We start from the raw sequence: 19,412 nt of genomic DNA on the forward strand, positions 1-19,412 counted from the left end.
GAGGGCCAGGGATTTAGCTCAGTGGTTCCACCACCTGCATCGCAAGCGCAAGGTCCTGAGTTTGAGCCCCGGTACAAAAAAAAACAAAAAACACAAGAAATATTTTACCTTTTCTTGTCCTCCAAATTCAGCACTCTAACCAAATATGAGAGCTACATCGAGATAAAGAATCAAAAATACGCTAGCTCATGTACTAGAAAATGTGTCACTTGTATTTTCATGGGCATTTCTAATCCCTGGAAATAAAGTGCTCTTGCCTTGGGGGTAGTCATTTGAAAACGAAGGTATGCTTGTGGGTCACGGAACACAGAACCCTTCATAGATCCTGCTTTTCACAGCAGAAAATCAGACTCACAAAATATTCTTTGTACTAACACCTTTCGTCAATATAAAAAGAGCTAAGTGAAATATTTAGCCCTGAGAATAGAAATATAAACAAAATATTCCACCACTGAGGCATATGTCTTCCTAGAGACAGGGAAATAATATCCTTCCTTTCTTCATTAACTTAATTGATCTATCACTGATTTTACAGTATCTCTGTTTAATTTCAGTTTTATACCAATATTACAAGGTCAGATGTAATAGCTGCCAAGAACCAAATTCACTTGAAATGAGGCCTGAGATGTGGATTACTTTAATCTACTCCTTTTAGGGCTTCTTAATTTCAACAAAACTTGTTGTGATAATCAAGTTCTGTTGTGTTTACTCCTATATAATACTAAGATTCATCAAGGTTCATTATGGCTTTTTAATAGAGTCTTCTTTAAGCTATTTTTGGATGAGCTTTGTGTAATTGGGTGGGGCTCAACTTGTTTAATTCAAGTTTAATATTTTTGTTTATTGGTTTTACAACATTACTGAGGTTTAATTAACATGCAGTAAACTGCACTTATTTAAAATGTGCAATTTAATAAATTTTAACATAAATATACCCATAAAACCATCACCACAAAGGAAAGAACAAATTCCTCACCCCAAGTTTCCTCATACCCTTTTGTTTGACTCAAATTTTAGACCAGGAGAATGAAAGAATCCATAACTCTTCACTACACTCCATGCCTCAAAAAGTCAAATTGCCAAGAAATCTATTTCTGAGCCTTATTTGACTTTTATTTGGGCAAGTTGAATAAATGCGTGCAATTTGTTGACAATGCATTCATAAATGAGGGTACAAGAAATCTGTCTTTCAATTGCATTCAAAGTAAACATTTCATAGTAAACTCTATTTGTTCCAGGAAGTATTAGACTGCTTACAAGACAGCAATTGAAAAGTAAGCAATCATACTTTGAAAGGTTCCTGGTTTTCATTTTTTACAGGTCTACAAATCCCTCAGAAGCTAAACTTGACACATACACACACACACACACACACACACGCAAACCAACAGATGCCTGACATGAGTAGTACAAACCCCCCAACTACACACACATAACTGGGTGTTAGAAGGTAATTCCCAAGCTCAGTTTTCATTTTTGGAAACTCATATTTTATAATGGGTTTATAATTAAATGCTACTTAAGAATTGCTTGATAAAAAATCTTCATGTTCCAGACAAAATAATGTCAATAGCACCTTTAATACTAAGGTACAAAGGTTTCTCTCTCCATGGTCTCTCTGCCTCGGCTGGATTCCTAGATCCCTAAGGTTGCTGATTCCTAGCTGTGTGTGTCCCAGGGCAAGGCACTGAGCATCTCCAAAACTTGGTTTCCTCATCTATAAAATGGGAGTCATGAAATAGGGTTTCCATGAGATAATAGGCACTTAGTTACCATTAACTCCATCATGGTATGTGTATTGCTTTTTCTCATCATGCTATAGTCTAGAGGTCAGAGATAAACACCTCCAATTTCAATGTTGCAGACATTCTGGAGCAAGTATCCACCACCAAAAACCTCTGATCTACTTATGGCACCTGGACATCTGCCTATGATCAAGTGGTAAACCACTACTCTGGCTTCTTTTGGTTGAAGAGAAGAAACCAACACTCATTAGCCAAAGATGGTTGGAGGAGGCAGTTGTGGAAGGGGTCTTGCCTACCTTAGAAGGTCTGATGTTCTCCTGCCAGGCTGAGAGACAGATTCCAACCAAGTTGGAAAGGGTTCCCTGGGGGTCCAGCTTGGAACAGCCTTGTTATGGTTTGCGTCTACATGTCCTCCCAAAGCTTCATGTGGGGTTTTTCGGAGGTGGCTGGATCTAGAGTATGTGATGCTACGATCAAAGGTGTGTGATTACTAAATTAGTCCACTGATTGGTTTGGCATAGTTTGGGGAGTAGATAATGGGAAGGCCCTCCCTGGATATATATATTATATATCCCACCCCCCACCCCCCCAGTAGAATATAAGAGACAGAAAAAAGGACTGCTGTAGTTGCTGCTGCTGCTTGGTGCTTTGCTGTCTCTTCCTGCTTGCCATGGACCGTTTCTCCTCTGTGATGCCCCTCTGCCATTTTACTCTGCCTGGGAGCCAGCCTCTTACAGACGGAAACCTCTGCAAACTGAGCCACAATAAGCCTTTCCTCCTTTGACTTTGGGTGTTGGGTATTTTGTCTCAGCAACAAGAAAAGTAACTAAGACAAGACTTCCTGTTGAAACAGTTCTCTTGAAATGCTTTTTTACATTGTATGCTACAATCCTGAAAAAGTGTCCGTATTAGTTCTGGGAATTTATCCTAAGGAAATAACCCAAAATGTGAAACAACAAAGAGTGGCCTATATACAAAGGTAACTGCTTTTTGGCTACTCCCGGGGATTCTGAGACAAGTGACCACAGGCTTCCCTTTGTGAAACACTGGCCTTAATCTCCCTCACTTTTGTCCCATCTATCATTCTTAGCTGTCTCAAAAACATACTACATTCCTATCATTTTCAGATGGAAACACTGATAGCTGATTAACATGTAAACTATGTTCCTTGCATGCATTTGATAAGAAATTTATAACAGTATATGTCATAATTCTATTATAGAATGCAATAGCATGTTCCAGTGAGTTACACATAATTATATTAAGCAGTAGTTAGGGCAATTATATCATTTGTTGAATGGTAATTGCATTACAAGTATAGGAGCCTATAATGGATTAAATTCAGAAATGCTAAGATTTTACAGAGACTCCCCTTGAAAAGTATTAAAGGTTGGAGTTTGTGTTGTTCTGCTGAGTCACAGTTAGGGACTACACACAGCAGGGAATTAGATGCGATTTACCTTGTACAACCCTCTGAGGTTTCTTCCATCCTCACTCCCAACTCCATAGGCTGACTCTCTGATAGGCATCAGCCACTCTCTCCAGCTTCCCTGGGCCAAACTCCCTCACCTCCTAGACACTCAGCTTCCATCTCCTCTCAAAGCCCCACGGTTGAACTTTGATTTGTGTTTTCTGTGAACTCCCAGCAGGTGAAACATTACATCCCATGCCCCTTACTGTGAGCACCCCAGGACCCGCAGACTCTCCGGCCCCACTAAAGACTGCTGAGTCCACACTGACCTTTGAATGAGATCCCAGGTGATTGCCCCACACTTTCAATCATACAAAGCCCTGCTCAAAAGCCCAGAGTGGACCAACCTGTTTACTTTGCTGATGAAGAGACCAAGATCCACAGAGATGAGCTCACTGGCCTAAGGCCCTGCAACCAGTGATTGATTATCAGAGTCCTCCATGGGCAAAATAGAGCTTTTACTCTGTTACTGTTGTGTTTAACTAATAGTTACAATGAAGTGCCAAACTGTTTTAAATGGTGATCTCTTTTAAGCTGCTCATCAAGCCTACAATGAGGTTATTAATGTTCCCTCTGCAAAGCAGAAACCAAGACTCAGAGATGGAAACATACCCCAGGTTACAGTTAACAGAGTTTCAATACCAAATATTTCCAACTCCAATATCTGTGCTCCCAAAATCATGTGCTTTTTAAAAAAATTTCTAACCCATCAAAAATAAGCAATTAGAATGCCAGGCCATGTCAGACTGAAGAAAGATTCATTTCTCCTCTTTCAGGGTCTGTCCTTGCCTCCCCTGCCAACCCTCCTTTTTCTGAAGGAGATGTTTTAACTCTTTTTACGTCCACCAGCTCTGATTTTCCAAAGCATTTTTCATTATTTTCTTTACCATCCAAGCCCTCACTGGGCTAAGTTCTAGATGTCTTCCCTGCAGCTCCCATTTGCAGAGTTCTATCTCAGTCCCATGGACCCAATATATCTGTCACTCTCTCAAGTCCCACTGAAGATTCAAGACCTTGCACAGAGGTTGAAATCTGCATCTGAGGAAAATTAGAAAATCCCACTCCATTCCTCTCAGTCTATTCAGGTTACTACAACAGAATGCCATTCACAGTGTATAAACAAGAGAACTTTTTCACATACAACTCTGAAGGCTGAGAAGTCCATGGTCAAGGTTGACCAGCAGGTTTGGTGCCTGAGAGGTCCTGCCTCCTGTTTGACAGATGGTTCCTTCATATCGTTTCTTCACATGGAAAAAGGGATGAGGAGTCATTCTTGGGGCTCTTTTATAAGGGCACTAATGTGACAATCACCTCCCAAAGCCCCACCTTCTAATACTTCATCATTTTGGGGGGTAGGATTTCAACACATGAATCTTGTGGGAGACATAAACATTCCAGGCATCCCACCTTCTGTGCTGTTCCGACAATGTCTTCTCCCTCTACATATCCACACTGGGAGCAGTGGAGTGCGTGATCTTATCGTCCATTTGTGTACCGGCCTCTTTAATCCCCTTCTTTTTCCATACTTACCTTTAGTAAAATTGCTGGTACTCATGGACCAACAGTTTCTATCTTCTGCCCTTCTTCTGTCCCTAAGTCTCCATTATAGTCCTCTTTCTTGAGGAACTAAATTCATTCACATCTTCACCTCATATGAAGCAATAATTGAGAACTACCAACTTTGGACTCTATAATTCCAAAGCCTCATAGCTCCTGCTCCTACGAATCTCAAAAAAAAATAAAAGTTTACCAAACAAAATAAAAACAAAGAAAGAGAAACCCTGAGCTCTTATACACAACTTTCAGATTCAAGAACAGAGTTTGGGGTCAGGGATTTAGCTCAGTGGTGCCACACCTGCCTCACAAGCACAAGGTCCTGAGTTCGATCCCCGGTACTAAAAAAAAAGAAAGAACAGAGTTTGAATTCCTGAAAAATCCATGATATTCTGGCTATTTAACCTACTGTTCTTTGTCTACTATTAACTTCTACCTTCCTATGGGCATTTTTCTCTAGAATAAATAATTAATTCAATGTAATATATGTAGAACAGTTATTGGAGACAAAGTGAGAAAAACATAATGATAGTTAGAGGGGCTAACAATGTGAATGAATATCTTGCAATTACATAAGGTAGAAGATAGTTGTATAGATACCCCAAGCCCCCCCTAAAAGTCTTAGCAAGTTTCCTTCCCAAACCCAAACTATTTTGATTTTCCTCCTTGTCTTCAAAAGCTCTATGTCACAGTTGAGATACAGACCTTAAACCATATTTTAAAATTATATATTTTAATTGATCTTACGAGAGATCCTTTATTGTGATGTACATAGAGTGAAGAATTACCTAATCTACAGTGTCTGTAAGATACCAAAGCAGATTAAACATGAAAAAAACAGATCATTAAGAATCGTATACACACAACACAGGTTATCTAGCTGAATTTAACACTTCTTTTCTATCTCTAATTTATCTTTGTAGAACAGACATGAGCCTGGTGAAGCTTTCCAGGGTGGGGGAGATGCCACATGGCAGAAAACTTGGGGTTTTAGTCTTGGCATTTCACGAGTAGTAGCCACCACTCCTCAGACATCAGGGCTCCTCCAAAGACATCTGCTCATTCCAATATAGATTTCCAACAACTTCAGATCTACATACGGATGTGTTTACTGTTGAGGAGAAATTAGATTTCCCAGGGTCAACTCTATTTGTAATACTGACAACTTTCTTTGAACAGGTCCAAGCCCCACCATGTGGCCCAGCTTCCTTCTCACCTGCACAATCCCTGTGACTTCCCACCCCCGCCCTCAGTGGCCTCTGCTCCCACCAGCAGCCCTGATAGAGCTTCCCCTCCACATGGCTGGGAGGTGAAAGATCTTTGGTTTTATTGCTTAAATTGACCTTGTGCAAAAGAAGGTAAGCATCTGATGGGACTATCATATGGGAGAAAAGGGAATACAGCCATTACACGCTATTATCAGAAATGGATGCCAGCCAAATTGTCTACTAAATTGTTTTCATATAATGCTATTAAATTACAAAGTGAAATTTTTTAAATGAAAAATGTCCAGACTGGTATGAACTTACCCCCATTGGTTTTGTAAATACCGCCAGTTAGTGTAACAATTCTATCACACAGGGAAATGAGAATACAAAAGCAAAAACCAGGTAGGGGGTTCTTAATTCTTTTCCCTCAGATATTCCCACATTAATCCACGTAGGACAAAAAATAGGCCTTTCAACACTTCATTTAATTTGGCAAATTATCTCTATTTAACTACTCTCCTTTGTCTATTTTATTGACCACCTCCTTTGTGCATTTTATTTCTAACCTTTGATGTTTAAAAAAAAGTGTCTTGTATTTCAACAAGCATATGCTGGTTGATGACATCAAGACAAGTTCTGTATTATTACATTTAAGCCCCTACAATAGTCCTTTGAGGAAATACCCTTAGATTAACTCATTCATGTGCTCAGTACCTGGAAGCTTCTCAACAAAAGTCAGAACCTCTGATTTCCCCTTCTAAACTCCCAGACCTTTCTACTACACCACTGTTATGGTTTGGGTCTAGATGTCCCCCCAAAGCATCGTGTGGTCATAAGTTGGATCTAGAGTGTGTGGAGCTAGAATTGATTCATGATGCTAGGCCCAAGGGCACTAGGACTAAGGGTGTGAGTGCTACCTGCCCTAAGTGGTCTGAGTAAGATAAAAGGGGCAGGGAGCCCTGTTAAGGTTCTCATTACCTTTGCTACCTTGTGCATACCATGGTGTTTCTGCTCTGCCATGCCTGTTTGTCATCCCTGCCTTGGAGTCAGCTGATTACATCTTGAAACCTCTATGAACTGTAAGCCAAATAAACCCCTTCTCTTCTAACTTTCGTGTCTGGTATTTTGTCTCAGCAACAAGAGAAAAGTAACTAACACAACCACTATCAATCTTTAAAAATATAATCCATACTTGGGAGACCATGAGTTCCTTTGATTTATGGTTTGGGGCCCAGTTGAAGAAGAATGATACCTTCTATCTCTCAGAGATAACTTTTCTGGAGTGCATGTCACTTGTATCCGTACAAATCTGCTTTAAGATTTAGTTGAGTAATTAAAACTATGGAGACTTGGGCTGGGGATGTAGCACGGGGTTTGAGTGCCTGTGGACATGCATGAGGCTCTGGGTTCAATCCCCAGTTCTGCCAAATAAAAAGTAGAGACTTCAAGGGCCATTTCCTCTTGCTATCTGGTTGCCCACAGCTCCCCAGTCAGTACCCAAAGGATTGAAACGTCTTCCTTTCCTTTCCTCTACTCAACCTTTTCTCATTCCATCAACAGATTGTTCAGTTATACTAATATGTGATGTGTGAAAATGCCCTAATTAGGGATGAGCCCAGAAAAATTTGGGGAAGCTACATGTTTCAATTATATGAATGAACATGCAAATGCAATAAAATCTAAAGGGCAAGCATTGTGTCGAGTTTTTACAAGAAGAGAATTACATTTCACATGCATGAAAGCAATTCTTTTGTAAACTTACAGAATACAAGACTAAAAATAAGCACACAGGAGAACTATTAAAATACTTATTATTTGAGTTAAATTAGAATTCTACGAGGATGGTTTCATCAAATGATTTGTGTTATTTTAATTTCCTTTCACAATCAGATTCAAATTATTCTACCTACAGGTTACATGGTTAAGCAGATGCTCCTTAAACATCAACATCCATTTTTTTAAATAACATTCATCACTGATTTTTTTTAGGCTTTAATATCAAACTGGAGCTCACCACTAAATATCTTTTCATTTTTTAGGTTATCAGCTCCTGCACATAACATTTCATAGATGTCGATCTTAAAGAAAAAAAATCTCTCCAAGGCAAGAGCTTTATATCAAAATATTTTCGGATTTAACAGCTATCCTTGAAGCTGAAAAAGATGATGCCAAATGCAGCTAAAATTTAATACTTGTTCTTTAAAGTGTGCTGACTGCAGTGTGGAGTCCTGACACTCAGATTCTGCATGCAACACTAGGGCCTCGGCACCAAGAAATCACTCATGGAGCAGTAACTTCTTCATGAATTCAATTTTATCATCCATCCATAAGTAGCTGTATTTCTTCAAGTAGCTTTGATCCTTGGCAGCATTAATGGTGACTGACTGCACCCTGCATGTGGTTTCCTGGTGCATTTCCCCTAGCACATCTGTCTGAGCCACATTCCTTCATAATGGGAAAATAAAATTGAGAAAAGCAATAAAACTGGGGCGCATTAGAGGTGATCTACCAGTCAGACCTGCTGCCTTCTAAAGCTCAACCCACTAAGTGCAAGTTTATGTTTATATGAGAGCTTTTAAAATCCTGCATGTTATCTAAATTATTGTAAAGAGAGCCACACTCTAAACACAATAAGAGATCTTTTATTTTAGGGAATATATTGTAAGTCATTTGGTAAAGTAGAGAATTCTTTTGGAAAGAGAAAATGGCCCACTTAATTTATCTTCCACATGGAAACAGAATGAGTTCATCAGAACCTATGTTGGTTTTAAAAGGAAAATATGCAACTAAGTCTCTGTAGAGGTGAAAAGTCATGAACATCCATGATCCACAAGAATTAGACACCAACCGTGACAGAAAACATGAAGGATTCTCTCTGAAAGCATCACCTCCTTACCACCCAAGAAGCTCAAGGTAAGCAGGAGAACCATGTCGCCACTGTTTCCAGAGACCGCTCTGTTGCTTTTACTGTCAGCAATCCAGACCTTCCTCAACTTCAAGCACCCCGGGTGCTGCCATGATGTGGGCAATGAAGCCAACGGAGGTGATTGCCTGGAGGGATTTTGGGAATCATTGCCTTACCTTTCCTACTTTCTCTCCCAGATAGTACCAACCAAACCAGCCAAGATTTATGGTCAGTCTGTGGACCCTTGGATTCCATTTTCGTGCTTGGTTCAACATTGTGTCATCCTTCCAGAGAAAACTGGGAGTAAAAGGTGGAGTGTGTTGGAGGAAAAGTATTCCATTTACTCTAAAGGTTGAAATCTTTTTTATTTCACCTTTTATACCAATATATTCATCACTTTTTCAAAAATTGCACATTCTATATACAAGACAGTGTGCCAACTCTAGAGATAAAAGGTGTATAAAGCAAATTAGAAAGGTTCAAATAGCACGGTAAAATGTTAGGACATGGATATAGCCATCAACTGGTGAGTTCTGGAAATGGAGAAAGAAGATGGAATTAAGATGGCATCATGGAGACAGTGATATTTAAAAAATAGGTAGGATTTGGACATGTGAACATAAAGGAATATATAAACCTGAATACAAGTTTGTATCCCAAGAGTTTGACAGAGTACTTTGATACATATTATTTCACTAAACCCTCACCACATGAGGAAGTTTTGGAAATGTGGCTAAGACTAGCTAGATGCCCCGAGCTTCATTTCTTTCCTCCATGCAGTTGATTAAAGCCATGTTAGTCTGGTCACTGGGATATGAACAACAGGGATATGAACACTGAGATATGAACAGGCCTGGTCATCAAATGCCATGTCATCCTCTTTTCTCTTTCATTGCTTATCAGCCAGCTGAGTGCAAAGAGTCCAGCAGAGAGCTCCAAGAAGGCTTCATAATATTGTTGCACTCAAATGAAATACACTCAGGAATCTCAAGTCGCTGCTTACAGCAGATTTCCTCCCCTCACCACATACATTCCCATGCTCCTATTGACAACTTCATTCAGGCTTTGCAAGAGCAGGAAATAAACCTTACTGTGTTGAACAAACAGGATTTGAGAGAAGTTTGTTAGAGTAGCAAGCATGAGAAAAATGAAGCTTACAAAGGGGGAGAGCATACATGAGAATACAAAAGTAGGAAGCCACGACACAAAAGTAGATACGGTCCAACTTCAGAGCCCTTCGCAAGCAGATCCCACCTAATCACCCAGCCTTTTCTCCTACGTAGTCTCATGCGCTGCAGCTCCACAGGCCATGCCATGCCTGCACTGAACACTTCTGGTCTCTGGTTGCGTTGTTCTCTTCCTCTGGAATCCCTTTGCTCCCATTTTGCATCTTTTGAAGTCCAATGTGAATCATCTCATTATTTGAACCTCAACAGCAATGCAATGTAGAGTAACAGAAATGGTAAAGGATTGGGTCTAGAGGAGAGGGACATAGATCTGAGGTTTTGCTCTTACTAGCAGGGCCCTAACTAAATGACCTGAACTTTCTGCATCTTTCCTCTTCTCTAAAATGGATTTGACCTTTAGACGAAGTGAGATGGTGAGTGAAAGTTTTCCTTGGTACACAGAAAATGCAAAATAAATATTTATTCTATTCTATAGCCCTTTATTATACTATTCTATTATTCTATTCACTCACATCCTCCTCCCAAAGGCCCTGACTCCAGAAAAGTGGGAGCCACGTTTCATTCATCAAGTTAGTCTGCACCCAAAGTATAGTAGGGGATGTAGTAAAACTTACATGAAGCTACATTTGATCAAAAACTAAGAGAGCGTCAAGTTCACAAATTTTTTCCTCTCACGTAAAAATCCAGAGATGAGAATCCAGGACTACGGAGGCAGTTCCACAGGTGTGTCAAGATCCTACCTCTGGGCCGGGGATTTAGCTCAATGGTTCCGGCTCCTGCCTTGCAAGTGCAAGGTCCCGAGTTCAATCCCCAGTACCAAAAAAAACCAAAAAACAAACAAAGATCCTACCTCCTTCCAGTTTGACTCCTCTCACCAAAAGGATGGGGCTCCCAACAGCACTGTCTACGATGGAAGACTGGACTCTCGATAGCCTGTTTTCGCTCCAGGTAGCATGATGGAGTAAGGCCTGGCTCTCTCTAAAGATCTCTTCCTGGGATGGTACACAACCACTTCTGCTTACATGCCATTGGCCCAAACTGAATGTTATTCTTTAGTCTGTTCCTCTATATACCCAATGAGTTCTCAAAAGTCCTGCTGCTGAAAAAAAAGACAGAGTTTGGTATCGGAGGGACAGTTCGCAGTATTTGCCATAGCAAAACCCATGATTGCTTAGGAAGTAGATTCTGGCAGCAACATGGAGAAAGCTAAGATCAAGAATAGTTGAAATGTTATGGTAATCCTTATGAAAGCTACCTCTTGCTGAGTGCATACTACAGGTCAGACCCTGCAGTAAGCTCTTTATCCATATTGGCTCATTTGCCACTTCAGTTTCTCAAAGCAGCATGACAATTCAGATTTTAGCACAACATTTACACTAATCAGGCTTTGGTAGGTGGCTTACAATAGCAACCATTATATCTCATGATTGTGTGCACTAGAAACTTGGGCTGGGCTCAGTTGGGTGAGGCTTTTGTCTGCATTGTGAAGGTTTTCAGCTATCAGCTGGGCTCATCTGGAGGTTTCCACATAGCTTCGATCACATATCTGGCACCTCAACAGGGCTGGTTAGAAGTTTGGGCTCAGCAGGGTCTGTGAAGCAAGTGCACTTCTGTGGTCTCTCCAGTGTGGTGCTCAGACTAGTCAAGGTCCCAAAGAATGTTCCAACAGACAGGAAGCAGAAGTTGTTAGTTTCTTGAGGCCTGAGCCCTGGAATTCAAACAGCAACATTTCTGCCATACTCTTTTGATCAAAGCTGTCTCCAGGCCTGCCCAGATTTAAAGGCAGGGGGCAAAGATCCCACTCTCGATGGAAGGCATATAAAAGTGTTTGCAGCAGTCTTTAATTCTCTACAAGTGCCTCGTGCCTAATTAGTACCCACTAAATGTTTAGTGAATGGTTCACAGACTTGGTTCAGTTCTAGATCCAGGAAAGTAACATAATTGGAAGAGATATTGAGTGGAGTAGAAGGAGTTCAAAAATGAATACACGGATTCTGGGCACAAGATCTGATTCTACATTAGGAAAATGAAAATAGAGTGTATTCTAAAACTTGAAGGGAGAAAGTTAACCACCACCTTTCCTCGTGTCCTATACTTGACCAACAGTTTGAATTGGCTCTTTGCCTTTTGATATTAACCAGAAATTTCTCCAAGATTCAAGCTGATTACTCCCTTCAGTCCTATAGACAGGAAAATAAAACCAGACAGGAGTGAGTTATTGCCTAAATATAAGCTTCCCTGGCAACTCTTGGATGAGGGAGGTGAAAGGCAGTTGCTGGAAAATGCCCCAGGGAGAGCTCTCGCTTGTTGAAAGAACAAGAGACAGGTGTCTTTTTCCAAGGCGCCCAGCAACTCCCCTTACAAATGAGGCAACACAAGCCTTGATGAGACGTTTGCTCCTGCCATTTTTATTGACAACACAGTTCCAACAAGTTTGGAAAAGTCATCTCACTGTCATTCAAGATCGATCAGGGCACCAAATAAAGGGATGGACTTAGAGTTGCCCCTAACGCTTCTTCCCAGACACTGGCTCTGATATGATATGAACCCTCAAGCATCCTGGGGGAGCCATGCAAAGTCGCAGTGACAGCTCTCATTCGCCAGAAGGGAACTCAAAACTCAAGTTGTGCTTCTGCTTGAAAATAAGTTAGTGAAAAAAGCACTTAAAGACTTTTCCTTTTCACCTCAGCTAATTGGCCACTTCATTGTAAGGGAGCTTCAGCCTTCTTTTTTTAAACTAGTTTTGACTTCAATTATTTCAAGGCTCTGCCTAGGCCAGCAAGATAACATTAAATCTTTCCTGGGTGTGGTCAGACTGCACTAGCATTAAAACAAATTCTTTGGACATGAGTTTCATATAGCCAGGCCATGCAAGTCCTTTAAAGACTGTAAAAGTAAATACTGTTAAACAGAGCCAATCTTGTAAGAGAAATAAAAATGTGCTTTAAAAACTTAGCCTGCATCTAATAAAAATCAGTAGCAATCTTTCCAGGAACATGATATATTGCATAATATTTCTACTCTTTTTCATTTGAATCCTTAAGGGGAATTTCTGTTTTACATTCACTGAAGGGAAGACAATGCTTAATGGTTTTTGCTTAGTAAGTAGGAAAAGCATGAAATGTTGCTGCTTATGTTTATAGAAAAAGATGAAGTATTGTGGGTATATGTGGGGAGGACCAGCAATAATAACTGGGCAAATCTGACTTTTTCCATAATGGTGCTGTTGCCCAACCACATGGCATGCCTTGATTGGCTGACCTGTGAGTAACCTTCTTTGCCTGTGTGAACAAAGTTGAATAAGTGACTTCACAGCCTCGAAAAAGTGACTAGAAGTTGTTATCCAGCCTACACTTACATTTTTTAAATTTCTTGCAAAAAAAACCTCTCCCATTTGTCCTTTGCTCTCTCACAGAACGTCTCCTTGACCTAAGTTCTATCTATCACCTGAACCAGATAGAAGCTGCTCAAATTCTTGGGTGATGAAAAATTCAGACCATCAAGACAAGCAAGCCACCTAACACAAACCATCTCAAGAAAAAGCTGCCATTGCTCAATCAAAATGCCTCTCACTAAAGAAGCTCTACATTGCCCTTGAATTTCTGGTCCTATTTGTCCAGCTTTCAACTGTGCCCAGGTTTGTAAGGAATTTTTCCATAGCACATCAAAACCTGTCAGTGAGACTGCATTGTTTGGAATAGCTCAATGGTAAAATGAATAGTTTTGGCATTAAATTGCCAAGGACTAAACCAGTTCTGTTTCCCTCCTACTGTCATAACCTGGGGCCAGTTCATGTCTTTTGTGTCTTGCTTCTGTATCTGCAAAATGAGGAGAATAACGATTGTGAGGGTTATGGGAAAATAGCACATAATTGGCTTACCATCATATCTGCATATAGTAAAGGCTCAAGAAATATTAGCTGTTATTTTTATTTCAGTTGCCAGCTAATGTTCTCTACTTTGCTTGCCAAAATGGGTGAAACTAGGGGGGTCTTAACTATAAGATGCCCTTTCATAGCAAAATTCTATTCAGTGACTAAATTGAGGCCCTTATACAAAAAATAGAAATGTTTTTGTGTATAATGAATATGAAATATTATTTTATTCAACATATCTTTGCCCAATAAAGTAGAAAATAATTCCTTACAAAGAGAACTTTATTTTTTTAAAAAGCACATTAAAATCTGGTCATAGAGCTGGAGATATAGCTTAGCAGTACAGTGTTTGCCTAGTATGTTTGAAGTCCTGGGTTTAATCCTAGAACTGCAAAAAATAAATAAATATCAGTCAGAATAATAACAATCCATACTTGTCCTCACACTTAAGGAGAAAGAAAAAAACAAAACCAAAGAAAAGAACAAAATTCAAAAAGCAAAAAAAAATTTAAGGGGTCAGTCTTCTGAGGGTGATGATCACTACAAACCATGATTGACAAATGTCCAACAAACTTGGCATTGTTTACAATACGCAGTGAGGTACAGCTTAACAGTCCTGCAGTAGAAGGGTAAACAGGTCTTAATTCATAGGATTGTTTGACCGGAACTAGAACATAGATTCAAACTGATTACTTAGGATAGTTTGCCTCTCCACAGCTTTTTGCTTTCACCAGTAGCTGTCAGAGAAAATGGTCCATATTTATCTCATAGAGAATGTCTCTTTCGGGATGGAGGTGTGTAAAACTTTGGATGTGTAAGAATCTTTCAAAATCTGTAGGCCTTGACTTTCTGGGGAACAGCTGAAAGCTACACACTTCACAGCCTGACTGATTTAACCCTTCACACTAAGAAGGTGATGTCCTCTTATAGATCAGGAGAGATTTCCACCCACCATCTCACACTGTTTGAGAAATATTTATCTCCATCAGCCACTGCTAGTCTTCGAGTTGCTCTGTGAAAAGCATGACAGAGGGAAGCCAGGGGAATGGAAATTCAGCTGCCAACCTCCATAGCAGAAAAGATTTATCCCTTGGAAAATGTAGGCTATCACTGTAGAGATCCACCTCTTAATAGCTTTCCACTTGGCAGAAATTGTTGTCAGGGAGACTGAAGCAAGTGCTTGTCATGCAGAGGCCATCTTGTCACTTGCTCACTGGGACAACAGGAGGACTCACTGTAGGTGACTGGTTTCCGTGTCCATTTATCCAGATTCCATTGTAACTGATATCCAATCGAACACACAAAAGAACTGATCTTGCCCATTAATGATAGATTCACAAAGAGGGCCAGATGAGTCTCCAATCAACCCTCAAAGCAAATCCAGCCGTCTCCTTCTGGAAGAGGAATTGTTGACACAAAATGCTGTGAATTGCTCTATAGCCTTATACTCCCTTTCTCTGAATCCCTACTGCACTCATTATCCTCCCCACACAATTTAGAACTTGATTATATACTGTCTCATATTGTTCTCTAATTGTTTCTCCACCCAAAGGAGAGGTAGAGTTTCTTGAAGACATCATTTTTTTTCCTAACATGATTTCTATAATTGTATGAAGCTGCTTCCCTTAAGCCTGTCTAGTAATTTTTCTCCTTCATGGTATGGAGTTCAATTTACCTGGATGAGAGGAATAAAAATACCACCCACTCACACACAACTGTAAAGAACTAATAGAAAAATATGAAGAATATGTACCCCTGTGATAAATGGGAGAATATATCTCTACAGATAATAGATTTAGTTTGCATTTGTTTCGCCAGCCACCCAAATGCCTTAGCTTACAATGAGTGCACACCTATGAGTCTCTTCATTCTTCTGTGTTTCCCCATCCTTTTCAATGGAGAGAAAAAGTTTCTAAAATAATAACACCATATACCAAGACAGAGGTCCAACTTACCTCTGGATTAAAGTTGGCAGCATTAAATTCACACCCGTTATTCTAGAATTGGTTGCTTGAAATGCAATCTACAAAAGCAACCAGAACCTCTCTTTCTGGAAGGAACATATTATGTCGCCCTTCCTTGTGGCAAATGAACAAGCATTTTTCAAATATTTTTGGAAAACCAGACTTTTTTTTAACCCAGATACCTTGTGAAGGGCAGAATCAACCTCATCATGAATTCCTTTTTAGGTATATAGTGTGGGTCCATCTTCAGAAAAGCTTTCAGCCTTTCCCAGATCATAGTCTACCATGGCCCTGGCAAGTGCTTGATCCACCTTAAGCTAGGAGACCACGTGTGCTGGGGCTAGGAGACTCCTTTATGTTTCTTGTGATCATCTCAGGTTCTTGCTGACAAGTTTTTGTGAAGTTCAATGCTCTCTTTAAAAAAGGGAAAGTGGTTTCTTCACAAAACTTCTATGTGACAACTAGAAAAGGCAAAACCCAATGCCACATAGATATCTTGACCCTCCTTGAAGTTCTCTGCACACTCAAAGGAGTTGTGCACAGAGAGGCAAGTCCTTTAAGAATGATGCCCCCATTCCAGCCTTCAGGCAGAACCACACATTGAAACACAGGAGAAAAAGAATGAGGCTTTGTACTATTTTCAAACTCTTCAGAGAAACAGATTCCACCAGCTCTTCCCTGTTCATTGGTTTGTTAACTGTCTACATTAAAAAATTAACTACCTCCTTGATTTGTGCTTCAGTGAGATGAGCCCCTGTTCTTCTGCCCCATTCCTGCAGGACTAGGGAAAGTGCAGAATGACAGCACAAGATCCCTTATTTTAAAAAAACCAAAAAACCAACAGTATGAGGATTCTCAAGATGGTGACAGCAGAGCAATAAGCCAAGGGCGGGTCCTGAGTGACGGGCATGGGAGAGATGGTGGATGGGCCGGGCGCTGGTGAGCCCATGGCAGCCCATCTGTCACATCACCCTCTCTTAGCTCTTCCCAGCATGATCTTGTTCACATTTTTGTCTACTTGTTTACTATCTTCCCCATCAGAATATGTCTGTCTTATCTAGCACTGTATCTCCAGTTTCTATGTCGGGCACAGAGCAGGCAGTCAATTTGCAGGAACAGGCAAATAGAAGAAAGGAGAGACAGAGAAGAGAGGAAGGAGAGAGAGGGAAGAAAAAGGAGGGGAGAGGGAGGGACCACAACTCTAGCCCACCCGCCGCCCTCCCCCAGCAACTCACCTATTCTTAGCTGCCTTGTTTTCCCCCATATTTCCTTGGCCCCCAGCTCTATCCTGACAGGTAGGAATCAGAAAAGAACACGGTTCAACCCAATTGACATTCCTGAGCCTTGCTACAAGAGTCTTGTCTGTACCTGTCCTTCAGTACACAGACTTCTTTTCTTCAGCTATAACCTGATTCCAAAAAGCAGACACCTCGTACCCTTCACAGGAGGCCAGCTGAGGACCCCAGCTGGACCAGGACAGCACCTGAAGAGCCCTCCTTCCACCCCAGCACCTGCCCTGCTCTGGGAACACCCACCTCGGGGTGGCTCCCACTGCCTTCCCTCATGCCCCGCTCACACAGATTGACGCAGATTCACAGGTGGGTCCTGCTCCACCTCCTGCCTCTTCAGGAGTGGAGCCTGCCATCAAAACCTCTCACTTTTTCAGTCTGAATACCCAGGGTGCTATCAGAGTGGGCAGCTGTCCTCTACAGCTGCCCAGGCTGGGGGACTTGCCAAGGGTCTCTCTGGCACCAGTCAGCTTTTCTCCAAGTCGGGGGGATCGGGTCTTGTGATACACAGCTTGGCTGCCCATTAAACCAGTTAATGGGTGGCTTCATTCCACAACACGAAGTCCCCGCTATCACTCAGGGGTAGTGAGGCACTATGGTCCTCGTTCTGCAGGTGTGGTGCTTGCTTACATTCCCGCAGGCAATATGCATTAGATTCAGAGTCGGGCTTAGCTGAGACTACAAGACTCCTGCCATGAAGTTGCCTCCGAAACAGGGAGAACAAAGCACTTCTCACTCGCTTTAAAAACTAGAACTGCTCCTCCCCACACAACTCCCAAACGCTGCCCTGCAGGGCAAGGCCTTGGCTGGCCAGGGCTGCCACCACAAAACAGCAATGGCTGGGCACTCTAGACATCAGGAACATAACTGTCCCGCGATGCTGGAGGCTGGAAATCCAAAACCAAAGTACCAGAAGGGTGAATCCCTTCTGGGAACTGTGAGGAAAGGATTCATTCCAAGCCTCTTTCCTGAGCTTCAAGTTGGCCATTGTCACCTTCCCACGGCATTCTCCCTGTAATCATGTTTGGGTCTACACTTCTTTTTATAAGGACACCAGTCACACTGGATTAGGGCCCACCCAATGACCTCATCTTCACCTGATTTCCCCCAGGTACTGGTGGGGCTGCTTTCACCTGCCCTCCCATGGCCTCCTGCCAACCTGACTATCCAGCCACCTTTTCGCGCTCTCTGCACACCGTAGGCTGAAAAGAGTCAATGTCCGGGCACTAGGCGGCCTCAGACGTACCGCGCAGGCGCACTGCTTCACTGTGCCACCGGCCTGCCAGGTCCTTGCTCCGTAACTCCTCGGCTGTCTTTTTCTGTAGGCTAAGAAACTGCCACTTATCTTGAGGGTGTAGCAATGAGGCCAGAATTTATCAGTTCTCCAGATGTGTTGAGATAAATTTCAGTTGTTTATAAATTACCCAGTCTGTGGTTTGTTTGGTTTTTTTTTTAATAAAACCACAAATGGACAAGTGTCACCCTAAATTGTTGACACAGGGTTTTGAAACCAAAGCTTGGTTCAGTTTCCAGTTCTGCCACTTACGTAGCCTTGGGCACTTTTTTCTTTCCTTCTTTTTGGAGGGCGGGAGATAATATTATGGATTAAAAACAGGACCTACACAACTGAGCTACATCCTCATTCCTTTTTTTTCTTTTCTTTTTTTTCTTTTTTTTTACTTTTAAAGACAAAGTCTCACCACACAAGCTTAAATACTATATAATATCTCTCATTTGAGTGAGGCAAAGTACAAACAAAGAGAATAATGAAAGATGGGTAGAAGGAGACTAGGAGATGGATCTCTTGTAATAGGGAAGTGGTCCAAGGGAAAAAGCAGGAGGGGTGAGAAGGAGGGGAAGGGGAAATAAGTAGAATAAAGATATGCCATGTACCTAATAACCTCAATTAATGTAAACATTATATCCCATAACATGAGCTAAGATCAATAATATCAATAGGAATAAAAATTGGGATAGGAGAATTAGAGGAGGGAGGGAGAGGGAAGAGGAAGAGGATTAAAAAAAAAACCAGAAACAAGCTGTGGTGTACATATAGCCACTCTGCAAGATGATTATAAACTGCATGAATTGCAAATATGTACTAATAAAATAAAAAAGTTTGGGCCGGGGATTAAGCTCAGCAGTTCCACTGCCCGCCTCACAAGCGTGAGGTCCCGAGTTCAGTACCTGGTGTAAAAAAAAAAAAAAAAATTTA

Source organism: Heterocephalus glaber, unplaced genomic scaffold (assembly GCF_053883595.1).
Source record: "Heterocephalus glaber isolate CG9 unplaced genomic scaffold, H.glaber_assembly_v1.0 deba00000347, whole genome shotgun sequence".
In the NCBI taxonomy this organism is placed as follows: Eukaryota; Metazoa; Chordata; class Mammalia; order Rodentia; family Bathyergidae; genus Heterocephalus; species Heterocephalus glaber.